At 40.1% G+C, this 22,814-nt stretch overlaps 1 protein-coding gene and 6 non-coding genes across 8 annotated transcripts in view; all 7 read left to right on the forward strand.

The window, feature by feature from the left end:
- Window positions 1-22,814, forward strand: part of LOC117204266 (sestrin-1) — a 152,956-nt gene that overhangs the window by 83,800 nt on the left and 46,342 nt on the right. The window lies entirely within an intron of this gene.
- On the forward strand, window positions 4,621-4,693 carry Trnak-uuu. Its single transcript has one exon. It is a non-coding gene; the product is annotated as a tRNA-Lys (tRNA).
- Window positions 4,789-4,861, forward strand: Trnak-uuu. Its single transcript has one exon. It is a non-coding gene; the product is annotated as a tRNA-Lys (tRNA).
- Trnak-uuu lies at window positions 4,957-5,029 on the forward strand. Its single transcript has one exon. It is a non-coding gene; the product is annotated as a tRNA-Lys (tRNA).
- Window positions 5,125-5,197, forward strand: Trnak-uuu. Its single transcript has one exon. It is a non-coding gene; the product is annotated as a tRNA-Lys (tRNA).
- Window positions 5,293-5,365, forward strand: Trnak-uuu. The gene has a single exon. It is a non-coding gene; the product is annotated as a tRNA-Lys (tRNA).
- On the forward strand, window positions 5,461-5,533 carry Trnak-uuu. The gene has a single exon. It is a non-coding gene; the product is annotated as a tRNA-Lys (tRNA).

A 22,814-nucleotide genomic window follows, 5' to 3' on the forward strand; every position in this document is an offset into this window, starting at 1 on the left:
GATTCTACGCGAAAAAAGAAGTCGAAAATATAGAATACAAATTTTTCGTTCGGGGCTTTGTCTTCGAGAAAATCGACTTTGAATTTTCGCTCGGTACGCGTGCACTTTATCACGTCTCGTTATAACGGATCTCACTGTAGATCGTTGTCTCGATGGAAAAATTAAAAAAAAATATAAAAAAAAAATTTTTATTCTATATTTTCGACTTCTTTTTTCGCGTAGAATCATCCCCTTTCCGCTTGTACCACCAGTTACCAGCCACCCTGTATATTCATTTGTACTCGTGTGTGAGAGGTCGTCGATGCTCGTCGATCAATTGTTAATGTCGCTATTGTGAATGATTGTTGCGGACGTGTTCAGACACACGTATACATGACGACAGCGGAAAACTGTCGATTTCGACGATTGATTCGATGGTTCAGTGATCTAGTCATCCTTCCCACGGCCACGATTGATAAACTTGATGTCCTGTGTGTCGCATAAACAGTAATAAATTAACGAATCGCGGTGTATCCTGCGCTATGGGCCTCCTCTGTTGTTATGGCCGGGAAATCGTTGTTTAAAGCGACGATGAGCCAACGCGAGAACGAGCTTCCAACGTTCCTTGATGAAATGCACTGCTAACGTAATATCGTACGTAACAACGACATAATCCTGACGATATATGTATAATATATAGTACGTGTCACATCATCGTAGGCGTCGCGGCCAGATTATTGGAACATTGTTGCTTTATTCGATTGCAACAGTGACGAGGTCGTTCGTAACTACGTTAAACGGAAATTACACGTGTAATCGAAATTTTGTCATTTCAAGTTCTCGGAAAGAGATTAACGATTTTACGTTCATTTAGATACTACATATCTCTTTTCGACGAATGACGCAGTTAGGGAAACAATATTTTTTTTGGAATTAATTATCACGAACTTGTGATAGATGTAATTCTTCGTTTATGGAATTTTCATGTGATTTTTTTAATATTACAATCTTTTATTACGTCGACGATAAAAAGAATACATCATTGTTAAAAAAAAAAAAAAAAAAATAGGTCAAGAAATAAGCGCTTAGTAAAATCGTAAAATCTTACTTAAATTTTAAAGCCATTTGATTTTAAAGTCATTGCAGTTTGTTTCGAATAAATATGCGGTTAGAACGGACTTCATACTATAATCGTATATTTGAAAATCGTTGTTCATGTGCTTGATGTCATGCCTTATTTCAATTTTACGCTAAAGATTGTCTCAACCCTCTGTTATAACGTCGTTTATCTGTCGGTTTGCCAAAACAAAGTCAGAGATCGAGATTAAGACGGAAGCTTGAGAAAAGCAGGCTTAAGAAATGACGATTCTATTTTAGATGCGAGTGTAACTGTGATTGCACGCGCGCTTTCTCGAGGCGCGTAGGAAAGCAAATTTCAAGCGAAGTCGTCAATCGTCACGAAACAAAGGTGGTCCGTGGGTCCGCGCGTAACTTCTAATATTGAGAACTTGACACATCGGGAAGTTAATGGCTTCAAGCCAAGAGGCCGTACTCTTCGAGAAACCTCTTCGTCTCCGCTGGACGACGACCCTGAATCGTCGCACAACCGTATCACACATGTATTCCAGAAATGACACACACAACTTAAACGAGTTCTTCGGGAAAAACGAGGAAACTATTTTTTAGAAGCTTCCAGTTTTCAAGCAAGCTTCAAATTTTACCAATGTAATCACAACAGTCGTGTCTGATTACGATGTTAATTAAATATCAAAATGTTTTATAAATATCGAATAGGAAATAAAAATTTGCTACGGTGAGGCTTGAGATATTTTCACGAACCACTGTACCTATGAAGCGTGCTTTAACGTTTTGACGATTCAATTCTCCATCAATTTCGTTGAAATCATCCGTGCGAATCTTTAAAAATTCGCTGGAATCGATACAACCACCTGAACCGTGACGCGTTTCCTGGATGATTAGTTTGGCCCTCGTTGCAAAGCTCTGGCCAACGGTTGGTGAGGAAATTCGTTTTTGTAAAGTCTAAAAAGGTCCGTCGTGATGGCAGTTGTTAAAGCTTGTAGAAACAACGAGATGGAAGAAAAAAAGCATGGGTTTCGAAGTATGTAATCGGTTCACTGCTGCGAACAAAGTCAATTACACGAAACAACATTGCAACGACGAACCGGTCGCTACACCGGTCACACTCTGTCGTGTTTTTTATGCACCGCTGGCCAGTTTCCTTGAATACTTCGAGTTTACTGTCTGGTTGCTACAAAGTAACAGGAATGAAAGTTCTGGATTACAATCTAGAACCTAGAGGTTTTGTTGCTTGTTAGACGACTTGATGGATGGTGGTATCATAGTGGTGTGTATAGATGCGTTATACATGTTTGACGATGGGGATTCTTCCACTCGTTCTTAGCTCTTTTACCAGATCCAATTTCCTCTCCCTCTCTACGAAACGATCTTTTTCCTATCGCAATAATAGAAACATATTTTTCCTGATGTTTTCGTAAAAGGAATATAATATCATGCCAGTGTTCGTATCTTTGTTATCAGGATACAGATTGTGGTATCGTAATGTCTTTCCAAGTGTATGTGCGCGAAAACAAAAATACTAAAAACAAGGGCAACGATAATCGGTGAAGTCGAGGCTGAAATAAGTAATTTGTTAGGAATCATACATCAATTACAGTGATTACGACGTGACGTTCTGCAAACTTTCCTTGTCGAAACGAGCGACGATTAGGAGAATCCGGCGTTAACATAGTGGGGAGAAATGTGGCGGAAAACTTACGAAGCAGTTCGTGGAAAAATGTCTCGGAACCAAAGTTAAGCCACAGACAGTTGGTAATGGATAATCCGTTGTTCACTGATACAACAAACGAGCTTCAATTTCGTCCTGATATCCCAAGATTGAATACAGCAAGTACCAATAGTTTAATCTTATTACTACTTTATGGTTAACAAAAAATGTTAAGAATTATTGTTTCGACGAACGAAACTTCCAACGGTGTAATTTACAAGAAGAAACGAAGAGGAAGAAATCGATTATTCGCTGCGTTTATCGTGGACCAAGATTTTTTGGTCGACGGATTTTCCACTCCGTGGGACTGGCGTTAGCAATTTTCTCGATACTATCTGTTCGATCAAATTAATTTCGCCTCTTTGATCGGCTGCCACAGGTAAACGATATTATTATGTCGTTACTAGGTGGTTGGTTAATATTCGTTTGGTTAACCCTTTACACTTCATTGGCATTGTTATAGCGGCATTGATAATGCAAAGAACTAAATTTCGTACTATTTTTGTTGATATAAAATGTAAAGTAAAGAAGAGAGGCATTGTACAATTATTAAATCGACAAACATGTATAACTCCGATCACGACAAATTTTCTGTGTGTAAAATTGTTAACTGGTTGATTTTTCCTTTTTATTTTTCAAGGAAGAAACGACAATATAAGAGTGATGGTACTCCGTAGGCGGTTAATTATCTCGACATGAATCGCTCAATCCTTATAAAGAATCTTTTGTTTGCTAAGAAAACAGGTATACGGACGCATCTGTCACGATCCTCGACTCGCTTTTTCCTTATCGGCGCGCGTAGAGAAAGATAAAGTTCTGCAAGATGTGCGTTAATATTTTGCCACGATTGCGCCGCAATTAGTTTCATCGTCTCTCTAACTGCTAACTACATCGTAAAGTGGACTAATAGTCCATCGTGAGCAATTACACGCGTGGAAAAAATGTTTGTTATTTTTATTTCCTTTCCTTTTTAACTCGTCAGCAAACGAGCGTTTGTTCGAGTCGAAGGGGTAAAATAATATTATCTTGCTTGGTTTATAATTATCCTCTGCGAAGTGACGTTTTTCTCTGATATCTGAACCTTTCGATTTATATTCCAGCACCGATCAATGCATCGCGATAAATCATGACGCTATAAACATTAAGTCAGTCGACGTTGATTCAGCTATTAAAATTGTAACATTTTATTCTACCTGGAAAGATGACTAATGGGTGCCTATATGATTTCATATTACGAAAAATATTTTTAGTGGAAAAGAAAGTTAATGAGAATTTTATAATTATTAAAATAAGATTATTATAGGGGTTGGTTTGAAAGGAGTTATGTGTGTATTTAAAATACTGTAGGAAGCGTTGCTTTCAACGCCTGGATAGCTCAGTCGGTAGAGCACCGAAGCGTCCTGTTTTTGCGACCCAGTTTCCAGGACAATAAAAACAAGTAAAAACAAAATCACATAGAAGCTCCGCTCCTCCAGCGGCTTAAACCAAAAGATATATTCAACACGAAAAATGTAAAGCGTCGACACATATTACAGCATGGCTACGTAGTACCGTTGCGTATCGGTACCTTTGCCTAAGATACCATTATATAAATTCACCGTTTATTGTGAACACTATAATGTATTTATAATTGTATATTGGGTTTTAATAAACAGTTTAAAAAAAAAAAAAAAAAAAAATCAGTCGGTAGAGCATCAGACTTTTAATCTGAGGGTCCAGGGTTCGAGTCCCTGTTCGGGCGAATATTATTTTATACTTTTGTACCACCGAGATATCGAGCCGTCATAATACGACTCGAGGAACATGTTCTGTTTATAGCTAGGGTTCTTCCAGAGGCCCGGATAGCTCAGTCGGTAGAGCATCAGACTTTTAATCTGAGGGTCCAGGGTTCGAGTCCCTGTTCGGGCGAATATTATTTTTATACTTTTGTACCACCGAGATATCGAGCTGTCATAATACGACTCGAGGAACATGCTCTGTTCATAGCTAGGGTTCTTCCAGAGGCCCGGATAGCTCAGTCGGTAGAGCATCAGACTTTTAATCTGAGGGTCCAGGGTTCGAGTCCCTGTTCGGGCGAATATTATTTTTATACTTTTGTACCACCGAGATATCGAGCTGTCATAATACGACTCGAGGAACATGCTCTGTTCATAGCTAGGGTTCTTCCAGAGGCCCGGATAGCTCAGTCGGTAGAGCATCAGACTTTTAATCTGAGGGTCCAGGGTTCGAGTCCCTGTTCGGGCGAATATTATTTTTATACTTTTGTACCACCGAGATATCGAGCTGTCATAATACGACTCGAGGAACATGCTCTGTTCATAGCTAGGGTTCTTCCAGAGGCCCGGATAGCTCAGTCGGTAGAGCATCAGACTTTTAATCTGAGGGTCCAGGGTTCGAGTCCCTGTTCGGGCGAATATTATTTTTATACTTTTGTACCACCGAGATATCGAGCTGTCATAATACGACTCGAGGAACATGCTCTGTTCATAGCTAGGGTTCTTCCAGAGGCCCGGATAGCTCAGTCGGTAGAGCATCAGACTTTTAATCTGAGGGTCCAGGGTTCGAGTCCCTGTTCGGGCGAATATTATTTTTATACTTTTGTACCACCGAGATATCGAGCTGTCATAATACGACTCGAGGAATATGTTCTGTTCATAGCTAGGGTTCTTCCAGAGGCCCGGATAGCTCAGTCGGTAGAGCATCAGACTTTTAATCTGAGGGTCCAGGGTTCGAGTCCCTGTTCGGGCGATTTTTTTTTTCACTCAAATATTCACTTAATAACGCCTCGAATCAATCAAATAACGTAATGTAATCGTTTATTATAGTTTATGTAATTAATTAAACATGGATTTCATCGAGCATATCAAAATAATAACCGCTGTTTGCTGATAGTGTAACGCTAATAGTGCGAGTATTTCCGTGGCGTTCCTCTCTCGTATTTGCTACCATAGAACGGAACATGTTTGCACACCGCTTTCCAATCGCATATCCAACATGTAAATATTATAGTGGCCGCAGTGTAATTCAATACCGATATTTTCCTGCAAGAGGGGAAAAAATGTGAAGAATCGAGGTCATTGAAAACACGTTTTCTTTATTCTTAGGAAACGCTGTAATTTACCATACTTTAGCCTGCTCCCAAATAACCGACCAGTTGGTAAGGGTTGATGGAGTTGGAAGAAAATAACGTGGCATTTTTACATCGACACAATCGACATTAACGTAACACGAAATAAGTGGTCGTCTGTAAATACGATCTTCAGCTTCTTCGCGCAACGTTCACTCTATTTAAATACTTGAAAAAAATGTCTCAGTCAAATTCGATCGACGTTAACTCGAGAATAGTTCGAATTTCAAGTTTTTGCAAAATAACATATTTATGTCCGACGATTTTTTCAGGGACTGTCGTTGGATCACATTGAATCGTGGTTATCTAATCTGACGCGAGGGGAGGCAGATCTTTTTTATAGTGTCGAATAATAAAGAAAACGACGAAACAGTGAAACGGTATGCTTTTTTACTGTGGCGAATATAAAACGATGGTGCCGGAATACGATCTGTATAGTATAAATGCAAATGACAGACACACGTGTGTTCGTATACGTTTCCACGGCGATGTTCGTCGCCTACGATGTTTTATTTTTCGAATTGCATATACGACCGATAGCATATAACCGATCGCGAACTGAACGCATCCGTGTACATGTACGTGATTGGACAGAAGGACAAACTGTTTCAAGGCGAAAATGTTCGTGTTCGTTCTTATCTAGTTCGAAATGCGAACGAAGCTGAAAAACAAGAGAAATTGTGCAAGAATCGTGTCTGTCTCTTCTCCGCCCTCCCGTATCTAGCGGAAAAGTTGATTACACGGGAACACGTAAATCGTCGAAAAATTTCATCAGAATGTTTATTATAATATCGTTTACATGGCCACGGTTTCGGCTCTAACTGCCGTGTATTTATGCAGATAGCAGATGTCACGATAAATTGTACACAATGAGATCACGAGTTTCGATGATATTTGTCGTGGATGCGTTATCGTCCGAGTCTATTTTTATCGATTCTTTTCTCTCGTTTCTATCGTTTCGTCATCGTTAAAAATACAGCTAAACAAGAAATAATTACCGTTAATTCAATGTCTTATCACCGGCTTGTCTCGATCGTCACTTTCCCTTTGCAATCTATTTACATTGCATATAGGATTTCAGCGTGTGCATCGTACCAGGTGTACGAAAAAAAAAGTTATTTACAATCGAAGACTGGTGCTATTATTGAAAAACAAACTGGGAGCTAGCACCACTATGAATAAATACTGCAGCTTTCGTAGAATGCATTTATTTGTTCTTCCACGAATTTAATGGTCGTGCTCTGTATTTGTACGGATAGTTTCAGTTTATTATTCCGTCAGCTGGTTATTTTTTTCCTAGGCGTTCTTTAACGATGTCGTATCCCCGCGAGTTCTTTTGTCTCTGGCATCGGGTCCGTGTACACTATGCACTGTACACATACCATGGGTGTTGACGGTGCTCCCACGTTTTTCCACCCTTCTCTCTGGTTCCGTATACTTCCACCGAAAGAAAGCTCCGCGCGCACATGTCTCTCCTCGACCCTCGTAAATTTCGTTTCTGTGAACGCGTTCTTTTACACGATACGACTCCCCAACGATGTGCATCACGCGTGTTACCACGTGGCATTACGTCAAACGGAGAGTTTGTTTTTCATTTTACCTCGTCCAACTATATATTTACGCTTTTCACCGGGATCTCCTGGCTTACGAGAAACAAAGCCCTCTTCTCTCGAAATACCAGATCCTGCTCACAATTTTCTTTTCGCCTGTAGCTTTACCGGCGAAAGTTTTGTCTTCGTTGCGAGTCAAAATAGATCTTGAACTGTTACGTGTCTCGCATGTTTCGTGGAATTCTCATTGTCTAAGATTTTCTCTGTTAAATATAAAGAAAGAGATAATGCGTTTTAGTTACGATGATAATATTTTTCAACGAATACAATGTAGAAGAGAAACTAAATGATACTGATCGTAAGTCGTAAATAGTATCTGCGTCACGATCAGAAAAAGTACACTCTAATACATAGTACGTATCTAATACATGCAGCACTGTAGAATGTGCTACTGTTTTATCAGACCGGGATGAGTGTCTTTATCTCATTTTTCTTTGAAGTTTCACCCCTGACATTTAAAAGTTAAACAAAATTTACGACTTTCTTTAAACCTACATCCTGTCGCTCCCCTATCTTGCGCGAACAGATGAAAAGTCTACGAGTCACATTGCACTATCCTTTAAGTCCATGCACTAATCGCATAGAACAGCGATTCTTCTCGCTGTTATCATGTTGATTTTTCTTTCATATAATAGGAATTCGCGTTCAAATAACCGAAATAAAAAGTTCCTTCCTATAAATAGAATTCTGTAAATTTCCAACATTCGTCCGTTCCATTGACGAAACCCGGAACGTATTCAGTCTTTCAGAGAAAAGATGCTCGAGGCTCGCGTATTTTTCCGTGTTTCTCGCGAAAGTTCCTCGTCAGACATCGCGATGAACCGTGCAGGTGCGAGGATTATGATGCAATCCTATTCAAAGGCACGCTGGCAATCGTGTCCTTGGCAAAGACCCGCGAAACGCTTCAAGGCATTATCCTTGAAACTGCACGATTATGATCGATCAGAGGCAACCGTCTGTCATTATTGTCCCTCGTTGCCTGACGAGTATTATCGATTACTCAGCTTAGCCACTTCTCTATTCGTCTCACGGCCATGGCAACGTGACGATCTTGCTTTTTTTCCGGTATCGCGAATCACCGGATGCAACTATTCGCCTCTCTTGCTCCGCTACTTTTGTCCACTTTTTCTTAGACGATTAAGGCTCAGGTCGGCTCTGTCATCGTAAATCACTCGAGTTAAGAACATTTTTTTGGGGAGATTCGTATTTTATTTATTCATGAAACCTAGGAAATCCCGTTATCAAGAGAGAACGCTGATATGTATAAATCGATTCGTAGAAAAACCAGGGGACTTTTACTAATCGTATTCGTGGAATTACTTTGAACAAACTCGGTAGCTATTAACGTTAAACAGGTGGAGCTAATTAGCATTGAAAATAAATGTTAGAATATCTGGTTTTTTTTGTACTTCTCTTACGTAAATATATATCTCTGTTGAAGCTTAAAAATAATGGCCAGAGAATAACCTATTATTACTATGCTCGCTATTATTTTGAAGAAAAAATGAAAAAAAATAACAATTTTCGTTTAAAAGCGATAAAATTGCAAATACGCTTGTTAGTAAAATAACGGTTGGTTAAGACAATGATTAAAAATTAAAACAATTCAACGGGTCTTCCATGCGTAATATTTCCATAAAGTAATACAAGTACAAGAAGATCGTATATATTTAAAGATTCATAGTGTTGGAGAAAAAGCAAATGCAATTAAACGAGTAATTATCAACGGGCGAATGCACGTCATAAAACGGAAGCGATCGCGGCATTCAAATGCAAAAATCATATCGGCCGGACGATCGGTATTCAAGCGGCGGCCTGTTTATTTGACCAGGGGCATTTAAATGCATCCGAGTACTTCCGAGAAGACACTCCCGGCGATTGAATCTATTCAAGAGCTTACAGCATGCTTTCGTCGATCCTTTAAAGCTCGGTTCACACCGAATTGTCCAACCTATTTGGAATACTCTAGAGAACAGTCCAAACTCTAGCTAAACTTGATTGCGGTCACGTACAAATTTGTAATGTTCTTAGAACTGGGATTCTCGATTCCTTTTCATTGTAACTTTTGGATACATGTGATGGTGAAATGGAATATCGTACACGAATGGAATGTTGTAATTTAGATGCTTTTAATTTAAAAATCAGGTACACTTTTGCACACTAATTCTACCAAATGTCCAAACTGGACAAATCGTGAATGTAAACAATTAAGGAAAAAAAAAAAAAACTTTTGCACACCATAGGTAAATTAGCTTGTTTACATTCGAACCTGATCTTCTCTTATTATTACGTAAAAATGCTGCGATATTTCTGTGTGGAATAATATCCGTAAATACTACGTTATATAGATACTTGAAACTCTTTTCTCCAATATGAATAAAAGATGCGAGAAGTGAAATTCTAATTTTTAGTGAAAAGAAGATCAAATAACAATTTTTGCATGGTAAATGTCACTTTGTTTTCTATGTAACTTTGGTTATGTCACAGACGCTTTTAGTAAAAATTTATCGAGACGCATAAATAATAAGTACTGTTCGATGGGCACCGTCATGTATAGCGTGTATTCAGTTTCCTCCGGGCCGTGACGAAGGTCGTACTCCGATTTACGCTTCCGTTCGCTCGTAAAACGACTTCCGGCGACACCTGCGCTCCTCCGATTCAAAGTTATGACCCGTGGCGATCCAGAGTTGCACGTAAACCGTTAACATCGTGTACATCTATCCGCGTTGCAGTGTCTGTATCATGTTCGTACCGTGCTTTACTCGATGCACCCAGGAACCATGTGTTAATAGACGCGTTAAAAAAACATTTCCCTTTATGACTATTATCGACGAGGAACATCGTTACGACTATCGGAACCTTGCAGTTTTATCGCAACGTCAGAGCTATCTCGCGAATACATGAATCACGATAGCCCGGAACTCGGTGTGGAAAGTTTGCGCCACGTTTGTCTCTCTAATCTTTGGCGTGACTCCAATTAACGTTCGTCACGTATTACGTTCGATTTGATGGATTCTAAATAATATTTTTTTAGGCTCGGGCTAGTCCCAAGCGCGTCGAACGGAAGCTTGAGAGTTAAACGAAGTCGAAAGATAAGAAATTTATCGAGATAAGCGTTAGAAAGTTAGTCGATGAATGGGGAAATAGTCCCCTCTTAGGAATCGATGTCGGGGAAATTAAATTTAAAGGAAATTTGAATTATGCAAATAAATATGTACGAAATTTTCACAGTGAGGTTGTTATCAGAATGCGGAAGACAAAGGTATAAAATATATTCAAGATAAGTTTCTTATTAGAATATTTCAAAGATAACAAATTTCTATTACCTCGCACTGCTCGTAAACGTATAATTTTCATAAATATATACGGTTTGGTCATATTACCGCTATTATCTTTTCATTGAAATGGGCTTCTGAAACGACGTTACTTCCGAGGTATGACCTAACGCGTTTAACTGGCAATCAGAAAAGAGCAGGCTACAGTAGTCAGTCGTGGAGCAACGTAAACAGGAAGGGAATTAGAACGAGTCGTATATACAGGCGGTCCATTGCAAACAATGAACGGTCTGTTCGAGTACACCTTGCCCCTCTACGCTGGCTTTTTCCCTGCGTAACTGCCAGGGTTCTTCCCAACTCGTGTGTCTGCATTTCTCTCGTGGTTCGACCAAATTTAGAATCGAGCCGTATCTTGGCGTTCCGTCCGATCTAAGCTGTCTCTACTTGCTTTTCCCACGTACTGTCTTCTTTTATTCCAGCCTTTCCCCCTTCCTTATATTTCATGCTGCCACGAGCACAAATTTCTCCACGTGTCATTGATTTTTCCTCGATATCGATGGATTTATTTTCGGAAGTATATGCAAGACCGATCGTTGCAATCGTTTGCATTTCACCTCTTTTGTCAGAAATTTCTCGCGCGATATTTCGGCTTCTGTCGTATTCGACGCGTCTGACGTCATTGTTCGTACGATTCCTCCGAGGAATATGAATAATCCATAGAGCTGTCAAATGAAATTTCGCGACTGATATCGCGAAGGGTACGATTTCGCGAGTGCAACTGCTCAAGGACGCGCGATATACTCGCTCGATAAGAACGAGATAAAGCTTATTACTGAATTTTAATATCTAGATACGTATTCGAACCGAGGGCGTATTCGAACTTTTCCAAGATGACGCAGTTTTCCATTTATTTGGCACACAAATTAAATCGCATTGACGATATTCGTTATTATTACAGTATGATCATAATACGTTACATCATAAACGTTACTTTATACGAACATTGCGTCAGAAATAAAAATATAAAATTATCTATCTCGCAATAGTTCTTTTAAAAATACGATAAACCTGTTTACATTAGTTCGAGAATTTACCAACGTTCTTTACAAATACAGAATACCAATAAAACGAAAGAGACCTGAATCGTAAAAAAGGAAGAAAGGAAAAGTTCTTGCTTCTTTATTTTCAGCCGCATAAAATACGGTTGTTCGTGGATCGCGTGAAAGGGACAGTTTTCTTGAAAGGAACTGTGACTGTGGGATGCTCGGGAATAAACACGTGTTCCACGAAAGGACTCGGAATATTTGTGAGTTGGACTGTGATGGACGATTCTTCTCTCTCCGGGGCAACTGGCCGTCGCGTCGCAGTCGGTGTACACGTCGATGCACGCTCAAACGTGTTCGTACGTGTTCGTGAATGTTCGTGAACGCGAGTCAAGTACCGAGCAGCAATCTCGGGCTGGCATTGCTTGCGGGAATAGCGAGGTGAGCGGAGCAGACTGCTTGGTGCCAGCAGTCATACGTATCCCTCTCTTTCGCCTTCTATCTCGCTTGCTCGTTCGGTTCTTCTTCTTTTTCTTTTGCACTATACCTCATCTTCCCTCTTCCTTCTTCCCTCTTTCGTCTTCCCGTTTCTTCCAACCCGTTTCTCCTCGCGTTCTTCTTCTCTCTTCGACGTTCACGCCCGGTGTCTCTCCATCTCTCTGTACCGTTTTTCCCTCGTCGCTGTTCCTTTTTTTTTCTTTGTTACATCTATTTCCTTCTCCTCTGGTCGCTCGTGAGCTCGGAGGTCGAACTAAAGCAGCCAAATTCGCGCTTTTACGTAATCTTATCTGTTGGTGTATAATTGCGACAATCGTTGCACTCGCCTCGTGCACCAAGGGCGACGTGTTCGAGCACATCTAACTTCTGTAGGGATGTTAATCTGTGTGCAATACTAGCCTTCGTTCTTTCGTGTAAATTTCTTTGATATTATCAGCGGAGAATTCTATCTTTGTCCCGTTGAACGTTTGGGAAGCAACGTATGTAGGCGCTCTTTATTCTCCTGTTGAGCGTCTTTAAATCGCTGTAAATAGAAATTTCCCTCTCATTCCGAATACAACTTATACATATCCCGTATTTGAATCTACTATTTTCCTATTTGCTGATGTCGGACAAACTAATTGACCGAGTGTCGTTCGAGCAATCGTGGAGATGAAGAACATGGATTTTCATTAGTAGTCGTTATTGGTTACAACGGCCACTATAATTTTCCTATATCGACTTTGAACGTTCTGGCTGCGACTCTGTACGTGCCGCAAAAGTTTGCAATCTACATATCAGAGCAGCGTTGAATCAACGTTAGTACATGTGTACACGTGTTAGTCTGCATTACGTAAATTTCCTGTGGAACTTTTCCACGGTATGTTGCCGGGTCGACGAATGCCACCCGTTCTGTATGGCCGATTATTTCTACTCGAACGTGCACGTTCATTCGTCAAGAGTATTCGATTCCAGTGTATTGTGAAACTTTTGGCAGAATTTTCAGACGAATAAGAGGGAAAGTGCAAAAGAATCCCTTTTCACCAGATACAATTGACGCTAAAGAAGACGCGCGTGACGCGAAAATCAGTTCCAAGAACTGGTAAGAATCGCTATGGCCAGATATCGAGGCGAAATCTCGGTCAGTTAACGTGGCGATGCGGTGCCTTGTAACTCGGCAGCGGAAGTTGGAAGAAGCCCTCGCGGGGGAGATTCGGTAGTCTCGCGCCTGGTAACAGAACGAAAGACAGAACTGGGAGCTAATTTTGCAGCGGCGTGCATACACACCGGCAGAGATACCGGGCCCGACCTAAATGCATGTGCATACATCTGCAGTTGCATGTGCAACGTGTACACAATGCGGCACATGGCTGTGCATAGCATGAATACGGGAGTAGCCGGGTTGGCAGGACGATCTTGATGCCACGCGGATCGCATGAGTGCCAATAAACGTACACCCTTCCTATATGTCATCCTGATGATTTACGAGCCGATAGTTTCACTTATCGCTCGGCCAGTTTCACGCGTTTGCCACACTTCCGTTCATTATCTCTTGTCTCTCGCTTTTTGTCAGATATATCTCGATAACGGTTCCGCGAATTCAATCACTCCGACCTATCTGGCGATATTTTCTTACTTATTTATTATTTTCACCGTTCTGTTGCACATCAACGTTTGTTCATTTTCCGTTCATTTCAAGCATGAAAGTCATGCTTGAAAGTAGTTGATCACTGCAATGTCAATGGTAGATGCTTGTGACAAGTACCAAAAAATGCTATTTTCAGGAACGTGAAAAAACGCGGAGGATTGTTGGAATAGATGATCTCGTGGATGGAATATTTGTTTCGTTAATTTAGTCGCCCGAATTGTTTTGTCTTTCCGTTTTACTGCTCAAACTTAGTCAGCGTTTAACCGCTAAGGTGAATCTCAATTTCTAAATATTCCAGGATTTTAGTCAGAACCCGGATAAATACAAAAATTTCTATATTTCCTCATTCTTGCGAATTTTTCGCTATCTTTCTTCTGGTTCTCCTCGCTCGCGTGCCTCTCTGTTCGTTGCCATGCCGCTTCCGGTGAAAGAACGTCGGTCCTTTGTATTCAATCGAGTTATGCAGTTCGGTGACATATTACCGTATGGAAATTCCCGTCTTCGGTGCCTCGATCGTCACAGAAGAATTCATTTTTCGTTCGTCGACCTGGATGAATATTTTTACGAACGACGGCCGCGACCGTGTCGACGTTACAGGTGTGTCTGAATTGCATTTCGCGATGCAACGCAGGCATAATGGCCTCTCATTGTCCCTTCGCGTCTTTTCTTTCTTCTTTTTTTTTTTTTTGCTTTCTTGTTTCTCTTTTAATTTCGGAACTCGTGCTCCCTGTTCTTCCGGATTCGCCTAAATATATAGTATAAATATTAATGTTGGTTCAGACACGGCCGGTAGTTTGAGTCAAGTAGCAAGCAAAGCCAAATATACACTGTGCACTGGAGGTTCGCTGCGGATTAAACGAGGATGAAAACGAACGTTTGTCGATGAATTAACAGTGTCAATTCGGCTTCACTTGCTAACTTGTCTAAACTATGTATCTGAAGCAGACTATAGATTCAAAGGAAATGTTTTTTTTCTTTTTTTTTTTATTTACATTTTACAATTTGTCCAGTAGGACATTTGGTAAAATATTATAGCTTAGTGGTATAATAATATAACATGTGGATGGCTACCCCCAGTGGGATACCATCTTCGAAAAAAGGAAATATAAGAAAAAAAATGACAAAGTATTTAACTTAAGAAAACCGTGGATAAAGATACTATAGTACAATTACAATATATTATATCGTCTCATACTTAATTCATGTATGTGAAACAATGTACTTGTGCCACTTTCCCACTGCGCTCTTTATATAATGAATTTATTCAAGCGCCAATCCGCTTTATTAAACGATCTGATTATGTCCAAAATGTGTTACGGTTATAAAAGATGACAGGACGTTTACGTAAAGTCCATGTCTGTCGTCGTCCGACTGCGTAACGATCGACGAGATGTACGGAAGCTTGACAACTGAACGACAAACAACAGATGGCAGTGAGCAAGTGTTTTCGATACATTCTTTGTAGAATTTTTAGTCGACGATGTGAGTACCAGCACCGTGGTTCTCTGAAAGCTTCTTTTTCTTATTACTTAATTTGTACTTTACAGTTTGTCCAGCTGGACATTTGGTAAATTTTTCTAACTTAATTGCTAAGTAGCATGTGGGTGGCTACCCCCAGCGAGATACCATCTTCGAGTTTGACTATTTTATTTCTTTAGTGAGATCAGTGGGGTGTTTTCTTTTTAGTCTTCTTTCTATGAGAGTTTTGCTCGCTTCAACAGCCACCTGGTTTGGATGTGTTGCCGTTCTTCCCTTGTATTTTCTTTTCTTTTTTTTTCATTTGGAAGAATTTTACAATCAATTCTCATCGAGAATTATAAGTAAATTATTCTGGCGTGGTACGTATTTTCTTTAAAAGTGACAGAAACACGTTCAGAGTGATTCTGCCTGTTTGTGAATTTTAGCGTCTTCTTTAACACCTGTACAATTGTCTCTGAGTTAGAAATAAATAGTCATTCTTGACGTAACATCTATATCACTTTTTTTTTTATTTGGCAGAATTTCACAATCAATTCTCATTGAGAATTATAAGTAAAATCTATCTCATTACGTAATATCTTTTATTCACCATATACGTAAGTAAAAATGGTAGTCATCGGTCATCTAAAAAAAGAGAATGAGAAAAAACATATGTAGAGAATGCTGTATAACGATTTATTTTCATTTATCAATCGCGAGAATATTAATTACTCGCCTGATTCTCCGAGCGAAAGAAGAATTATATCCTTCTCTTTTATTTTTACAACACGCAACGTTTATAAAAGAATGGACGGAAAGAAAAACGAACAAGGAGAGCCTGATTTCGAATTAAGTCATCGCGGATCGCCTTTGTACCGGGTTACGAGTAACCTTGCCGATGTTATCGACAATTCATGACTAATTAAACGGGAACGCGCGGAAAAAACATATTTCTCTTCGTGCCAGTGGAAAAGTTTCGAATCAGGTAATCGAATTGTGAATCGCGCCACTATTTTCGTATCGTTCTTCCTTTAAATAATTCATCGCCTTGGAATTGCCTTGTTTGCCGAATCTCCCTACTTCTCAACACGGTTTCGCTCCTTTTGTTATTTCTATCTTTCTCTCTTTTTACGCTCTCATCGTTTTAGATGAATATTCGAGGAATAACGAACCCGTGTTCGTATTTCGTTGACAAATATTATTTACAATTCCAATATAGTAGGAATAACACAATTACGTAAGAATCTGTAATTTATTCGCAATAAGATTTACTTTCAATAAATCGTTATATCGTTATATCCTCTGCGTGCATTCATATCCTATCAATCGTAAAAGATATTTCTACTTGAGATAGAATATTCGACCAATTTTTAAATGTCATAGAACGAAGATTACATTAAAGAAGAGCGATACCGATTTAATGAAGCAAGTAAGATTTGTCGATTCAAGGATGATTGGTTCGCATGGTATGCACGTGCGCAGCTTTTGCTTTTAATTAACGGGTCATCTAATGAAGAAGCAGCCGTCGAATGAATATAATACCTCGGTGTTACGGTGTATGGCTTAATTGTATGCGACCGCTTAAAAATAATCGAATTATATGAACAGAAGTGCGGGGCGTAACGAGGGCAATATAATATTTGCATTAATCGAGGCAGTTCGCTTCGGTAGAGAACACGTGCTCAGCTAAACGTCCCGTGAAGGCGTGAACGATGTTATTCCACCAGGGAATCGAATCGAAGCACGTTATCATTATTCCGTTTCGTTTTGTTTAATAGAAACTGTGGTACGATGATAGATTTCTATTTCATTCCATGAACAATTCCATTTTGCTTATAAAATATTTTTATTTAATGTCATTTCGTTTTTCATTAACTCGAAATCTACTAGCACGTTAAGGACAAAGAGGATGTAATTTCTATTGTTAAAAACTGAGAAAATACAACCTCTACTACTGGTTGTGATTACGTAACTAATGTTCATGCTACCGATCTTTTGTTGACTCCGCTCTCTTTCGCTCTCTTTCTCTCTCTCTCTCTCTCTCTCTCTCACTCACTCATCCGCCGTTAATCACGCGTTCTTCCCATTATCCGCATTGGAGGCTCATTTGCGAAATACTAACAATGTATTTAAATGGCTAACAAATGTCAATATTCCAATTAAAACAGTGACTGGAATACCTTGCACTGTCTACGCTAACTATTGTGCAACGCGTGCAAGGGGTTTCGCCAAGAAAACGAAACGTTCAATCACCGTTACACCACGTTGATGGAAACGCGATAAAATAAATGAATCATTTACGATTCATTTCGTTATCTTGCATTTCAGATCACCAATATCCGAAATTTCCACGTGATTCACTGTACTCTTCTCGAACATCGTTCAAATCGCTGTTTCATTCGTCTGCAAATGATTGCACAATTTATGAGTAAGGATATTCTCTATATTTTAACGCGCGTGTCGTAAAGAAAATATAAAATCTGTACAGTTTCAAGTTCCTATTTTGTCCATCGTCATTCAGTATTTCGAAAGTTTTGGACGAAACTCGTGGCTACCTGTATTTTGGGGCTCGGATCGACGGTGCAGAGGGGCGTTTATGTATAGTTGGGTCCCTTCTGAAGGAAGCGTCTATAGTTCGGTGTTCTGAGCACAAAAGATTAGTGGAATTTTCCAACACGGTTTTACCAAGAGTAGAAATTAAGCTGGGTAGGCGGTCCTAGTAGACGAACACGTTTGCTCTCGGCCACGTTCCTCTAGAATACGTAATGGCTGAAAGAAAAATACCTACCGTGTTTTCGAGTGGTTCCACGCCAAAATTTCCTTGCTCTATTTCTTCGTTTCTCTGCCAATGTATTTCCGTACTTAGACTACTGTTCTTTTTCTTTTCATTGGTACTTTCAAATTTTACGAAAGATGTACAATATTATTGTCTGTTTCTTTGATCACTGTTAGGAAAACTTTGGAAGAATTTTTCCTCTCTTCGGTACTGTTTCAATCTTAAAAATATTTGCTTAAAAAGAAGAAGAAGAAAGACTTTCTTTTCTTCTCTTTTTCTATATGATCACGATTAAACGTTTTTAATTTTAATTGGGTATCCACTTTCTTCGGCTGTCCTTTCTCACCGACACACTTTTATTCTCGCGGGACGACGGATTTTCAACAACGATGATTCCGTTCGCTCGTTTATTCGACGTCTAATTTGCATGCATTTTCATGAAGCATGTCCTGAATGTGTTAGAGAAGGGGGAACGTTATGGTGTTCTTAAATCAGCCGTAACTGTTCCGAGGAGGGTGAACAGATGGGGACAGGTATAAGCGAAAGAAAACCCTCGGAACAGCTTCTTTCCATTACCAGGTCTCCCTTTTTACCGTACGGCTCGCTTAGAAGAAATCTTAACGATGATTCAGCCGATGAAAATGGCGCCAATGGAAAGTTTCACTTCGTCATTTCACCCTTTCGTCCGACGAAGCGGACGCGTACTAATGTTGCGCAACGAGGTTAAATAATTTTCAGATTATTTTAGTCTGAACTATGGTAACCTTTCGAATGTCTAACTATTTCAAAACAGCTCGTAACGAAAGAAGAATGAACCTAATTTCGAGCATCTTCGAAATAAAAAAGACAGATGAAAAAAGGTTTCATCAATCACGCCTGTCCAAAAGAGACGACGAATTTTTCTACGTATGCTGATAGGAACGTGAAGGCTGTGTAACGAAGCCCCGTGTCGAGGAGACGTCGCGTAGATTCGATCGCTGCGTATTAATCATCGTTTACAAGCTTGGTAGGTTGCGGAGATGGGGAAACCAAAACTACTTGCTCTTTCGTCGTCGACCGACACGTGGATACAATTGCCTGGTAATTTTATTGCATTCTTCGGTTGCTAAGGCTACTGTATGCAAGACCGGTTTTGCAAAGTGACTTTAACGCCTCGCTTATAATCTCGGATCACGGCTACTGGATCGAGCTTCACAGAGAGTCTCTTTGTTCCACGTAAATGCGACCACAGTGTGGCAGCGACTGCTACATATGTATGACTGAATTTAGTCTCCAATTTAATTAGCAAATATAGGTTCTCGTTTGCGCGTGAATCGATCGAGTTTGATGCCTTCTCTCTCTCTCTCTCTCTCTCTCTCTCTGTCTGTCTCCTCTTCCTCTTATTGTTTATGTTTTAGCTGGTCGTCAAAGTAAATCGCGTAAGTGGCACCAAATTTTGCTCTTCGTAACTTTGTTAAATGTAACGAAGAGCGAACAACCATTGATTTCTCGTATTTCGTCTTCTGTATCTTTCGATACGTTTCTTTTTTTTTTACTCGAGCGTGCGCGACTCGACGTGTCAATATGAAATTAAAAATACTTGATACCGAGCATACTTCGAAATTGGGTTAACGAGTGGAAACAAAAGCTACGCTCTTGCCTCGGGGATAAAACCAAATCGGTGTACGCGTATATGGTCAGTCACAAAGGACTATGCACGTCTATCGAATCTCGCGTGTTTGATTTATCAGAGGGAAGCAAGTAAGAGTAGACTTTGTCACGGAATCTGTTACATGCAAAAGGACTTGCGATTTGTGCAGTACATTAACATATTCCTCGAATGATGTATTATTAGTTTTATTTACTCGCAGTAGATCCGTCAGCGATCATGCGTAGCGAATGTGTTTTTATAAAAATAAAAAAAACTCGACGAGAATAATTGTTGCGATTATTATGCACGAGTCATTAATCACATCGTCACTGTCAGGACGTTTATTTCTACGAGATAAGGTAGGTGGCTGGGCTCCAAACGCTGCATAGGATTTGGGAAACGTATGCAAAGTACAGCTGAAACACCCCTGTTGGGCAAGGGAAATGAATCCTTGAAGGGGAAGAGATTTCGTGAGGATTCTCAAGAGGCAGAGAAGTCTCATCCCTGCGTCTTTGGAGAGACACGAGCGAATATAGCTGTGAACGAAGAAAAAGCATGGACCGACCGTGTAGAGAGTAATTTGAATTCGTTGGGACGTACAGGCGTTCGAAGGGTTCCCGTAAAGGATCATAAATTCTCGAAATAACCCTCGTTTCTCGAAATATCCGACGAAATCTTCGATTCGCAGCATTCGATAATGAAATCACGTGTTCGTGGTTGATCGTTGCATTACGCGTGTTTACATTTTTAACGTATGTACGTACGTTTCAGCAATCGGCTGTGTCGCTGTGATGAAGCGTTAAAAGCTATTTTGAAACAATAGAGAGTTAGTCATATTGTTGCGAGGTCTGGCGAAGAGAAGGCGATGGTCAATCATAGTGATTTCAATGCAAGGGATCAACGGCTCTTTAAATTCTCTCTTTCGCGGTAATAATATGAACTTGCTCGCTTAAATCTACCGATTTACAGATCCGTAATCACGCGCCGTACTTTCCGTAGCCACTGTATGCTGACTGAACTTTCAAATTATCTCGAAACGTAAAAAACGATGTTCCACGGAGAATATTTGTTCTGCTGTGTATCGAAGATGAAATGGTAGAACCTTTGAAGTTTCAATATTTGCTTTAGTCCGACGTGTCGCTGCGATGGTGTGAGAGAAATTGTGTTTCGAAATGACACAGATCGTAAACGATGATTTTGTAAGCCGCGGGACCGTTCGTTCGTGCGTGAAAGTTTCCCTGTGGAAAAAACAGCGGGTAACAAATTATCCATAAATTTTGTTATGACGCGTTCCGAATAAAAGGGTGAACCTTGGAGTAGATGGAAGAAAGAAAAATACGTTTCGATTCGAATCACGCGGTACCCTCGAGTGCAACAATGGCTTGTTCTTTGAACGAACAACGAGGAGGGAAAAAATCAAGGGGAAATAATCACCCTTCGTACAAATATAGGTCACGATAGAAGCGGTGGATAAGCGTGTGTGTTGACCAATAACGTGTACATACACAACGGAGCCACTCGTGCAGATTTATCTGCAGACCGTAGAACAAATTTCCAGATAAACGTCTGTATACCGAGAGTTTCTCGTCTCTCGCGTTAGCCAGCATCCCCAATCAATGGTTCGTTCTGTCTTCTTCGGTTCTGGAAGGTTCTTTTAAATTCTAGATAGAAGTATCGATTAACGTCGATTAATCCGCTGGTCATATGTGACGACTCGAGAACCTTCGAAGATAAACCTTATTCGGTAAATACGAAAAAAAGGAATAGATTAAAGTTATCAGCTTTTTGTTTGCTCCTAATTTACTCTCTATCGCGAGCAGAAAGTTTCGATATATTAATAAGAGTAAATTGAATTTTCTCTTTGACGTTCTTATGAATCATCGTGGTTCGTTCCCCTAAGAACAAAGGATACGTCGAGCGTGTTTCTATCGGATTGCTGTCAGGCTTATACGATCGTTATCCGAGGAAAAATGCACAATTACGACCGATTAAGTCTATCTATAGTCCCTCGTAGTCTATTTGCAGCAGCTGACGAAACTCGTTTCCGTGTTGCATCAGTCGTCCGATAACCGACTTTGTTGTTTACCGATCGTCGATAATTATGCTGTGTTTCTTTCGTTCGATCTATCTTCGCTCTTTCCTCTCTCGTGATCTGTTCCACAAAGTCAAATCTCTCTTGTCAAAACACCGATACCCTCGATTACGAGCCAAGAATCTCTCTTGTCTCATCTCGAATATTCATCCAATCCCAATCCGCGTTTCACGTAAACCGATCGATTATTTCGTCATGTACCGTTTCATCCACCGAAAGTTACGCACTGCCATAAATATTAGAACAGCATTGCAGCACCCTAATGCGTTCGCAGAGTTCCCCAAAACCATTTCTGCTCCGCGACCGTAACACGAAACAGCTTCTCCTTCCAGAGATCCACGACGATCCTACGCCTCTGGAAACAGCTGATCATTCTCACCAATCCCGTCGTGCGCACACATAAAATCACCAACCCCATACTCACCTTCCTGTTTGTAAATAATTTGACCGTGTCTTTAATTTTTCATGGAAATTTCGTCTCGTGTCAGTCGCCGGATCCAGTTGAAATTTGATAGGGTCGTAAGCGGCTTTTCATGCGTTCTACGAATACCGTGGTTTTAATACAACGTCGATCATCCCGTACGAAGTGCCGGAAACGAAGGGTGCAATATTTATTCGACTACTCGATTTATTTTCGCTCTATCAATCGGCACGAATGGCGATGGAACGCAATGATTATTTTATCTAAAGTTTCGAAAGTTTCGAAAGTTTTACATTATACAAATAAAATCGTATATCTATTATTTGACAGCAGGAAATACGTATCTTTTTTTTTTTATTCGCATGCTATTCTCCGAGCAACGAGCTCTAACGTTTCCTCGAGTGTGACGACCCCACATTCTACGATTTTTCAATTTTAATCTCGTATTAGATCACTGAACGAGCGCCGAGGA

Source organism: Bombus bifarius, unplaced genomic scaffold, assembly GCF_011952205.1.
Source record: "Bombus bifarius isolate JDL3187 unplaced genomic scaffold, Bbif_JDL3187 scf7180000007977, whole genome shotgun sequence".
Classification (NCBI taxonomy): Eukaryota; Metazoa; Arthropoda; class Insecta; order Hymenoptera; family Apidae; genus Bombus; species Bombus bifarius.